We start from the raw sequence: 2500 nt of genomic DNA, 5'->3' as shown, positions 1-2500 counted from the left end.
GTTATATGTAGTTCATATGTAGTTCATATATAGTTATATGTAGTTCATATATAGTTATATGTAGTTCATATATAGTTATATGTAGTTCATATGTAGTTCATATGTAGTTCATATATAGTTATATGTAGTTCATATATAGTTATATGTAGTTCATATGTAGTTCATATGTAGTTATAGTTCATATGTAGTTCATATATAGTTATATGTAGTTCATATGTAGTTCATATATAGTTATATGTAGTTCATATGTAGTTCATATGTAGTTCATATGTAGTTCATATATAGTTATATGTAGTTCATATGTAGTTCATATGTAGTTCATATGTAGTTCATATATAGTTATATGTAGTTCATATGTAGTTCATATGTAGTTCATATATAGTTATATGTAGTTCATATGTAGTTCATATGTAGTTATAGTTCATATGTAGTTCATATATAGTTATATGTAGTTCATATGTAGTTCATATATAGTTATATGTAGTTCATATGTAGTTCATATGTAGTTCATATATAGTTATATGTAGTTCATATGTAGTTCATATATAGTTATATGTAGTTCATATGTAGTTCATATATAGTTATATGTAGTTCATATGTAGTTCATATGTAGTTCATATATAGTTATATGTAGTTCATATGTAGTTCATATGTAGTTCATATATAGTTATATGTAGTTCATATGTAGTTCATATGTAGTTCATATGTAGTTCATATATAGTTATATGTAGTTCATATGTAGTTCATATGTAGTTCATATGTAGTTCATATGTAGTTTATATGTAGTTATAGTTCATATGTAGTTCATATGTAGTTCATATATAGTTATATGTAGTTCATATGTAGTTCATATGTAGTTCATATATAGTTCATATGTAGTTCATATATAGTTCATATGTAGTTCATATATAGTTATATGTAGTTCATATGTAGTTTAGATGTAGTTCATATGTAGTTCATATATAGTTATATGTAGTTCATATGTAGTTCATATGTAGTTCATATGTAGTTCATATATAGTTATATGTAGTTCATATGTAGTTCATATGTAGTTTAGATGTAGTTCATATGTAGTTCATATATAGTTATATGTAGTTCATATGTAGTTCATATGTAGTTTAGATGTAGTTCATATGTAGTTCATATATAGTTATATGTAGTTCATATGTAGTTCATATGTAGTTTAGATGTAGTTCATATGTAGTTCATATATAGTTATATGTAGTTCATATGTAGTTCATATGTAGTTCATATATAGTTATATGTAGTTCATATGTAGTTTAGATGTAGTTCATATGTAGTTCATATGTAGTTCATATATAGTTATATGTAGTTCATATGTAGTTCATATGTAGTTTAGATGTAGTTCATATGTAGTTTATCTAAGTACAACGTGTAGTCCCAGCTCTGATCACCCATTGGCCGTTCAGTGTTTTCTGAGCTCTGTTTCTCCCCTCTGAGCTGCTGTTGCTTTCAGAAGAGGAAACCAGTGTTTCTGTTATTTTTATATTGGAGTTTTATCTCGTCCGCGAGGCGTCGGCTCGCCACATTTAATAAAACCTGCTGATAGCATCAGACTGACAACAACAGGAAGTCAGATCAGCTGATTCCAGACCAGTTATTAAAGCTTTACGAGAGACAGGTTTCATTGATCGAGGAAAAAGATGTCCGGGACAGGGTGAAGCGTCTCCAGGAAATAGACCCAGCCGATTTGTTTGTTTGACATCTGTTTACTATTATTTGTATTTTATTTTATTGTCATATTTTATTTCTTGTTTTTTTACCTTTATTTCCATTTTCCTTTAATCATTTGTATTTCGTCTGTTAAGATGTGGAGTTCTTTGTCCTGCACGCATGTCTTTAAATGCTCTTCAATGTCCTTTAGAGGATATTAAAGTGAATATGATTTGGGGAATATTTTCAGTAAATACTCACAGCCTGTGGTGAGTTCAGGGTGCGTGGGAATAAGAAGTGTTCACTGTATATTAGTCACCACACATTAGTGGTTCAGGGAATATAGTATCGATTACTTTTGTCAGTAAAAGCATGACGTCCTCCAGACATCCAGTAATTAGACACGGGAGCAGCTAAAGACCCCGAACCCACAGTGAGGATGTTCAGTGAGTGCCGACTCCGGACAAGCAGCAACAACTAGAATGTTCCCGTTATGAACTTGTGTTATGTCTTCTTTATTGCAATAGTAATTATTATGTGTGCACATGTAGGCCTACGCTTTAAGTTGTGGCTATAGGCTGCTGCTGAGCAACGCACAAGTCATGTAAAGAGTTACTTTATGTATAGAGTAACAAAATAAAGTCATATATTACTTTTTTTTAAATTAATGAGTAATATGTAATATATTACCTTTTTCAGAAGCCTTATAGTGGCTCTAATTAGAGAAAGAGGAGGGTTGTGTCTAATTCCTGGAAGCCGTAATGTTCTTTTATGTTTGAATGTGTTTTAAAGTCTTCTTTTACATTACATTACATGTCACTTGTTA

At 30.1% G+C, this 2500-nt stretch overlaps 1 protein-coding gene across 1 annotated transcript in view; it reads left to right on the top strand.

Moving 5' to 3' along the window:
- ptpro (protein tyrosine phosphatase receptor type O) overlaps window positions 1-2500 on the top strand; it is a 50591-nt gene that overhangs the window by 15690 nt on the left and 32401 nt on the right.

The sequence above is a fragment of the Notothenia rossii genome, assembly GCF_949606895.1.
Source record: "Notothenia rossii genome assembly, chromosome: 10".
NCBI classification, from domain to species: domain Eukaryota; kingdom Metazoa; phylum Chordata; class Actinopteri; order Perciformes; family Nototheniidae; genus Notothenia; species Notothenia rossii.
This window is presented reverse-complemented; position numbering and strand designations above follow the sequence as displayed.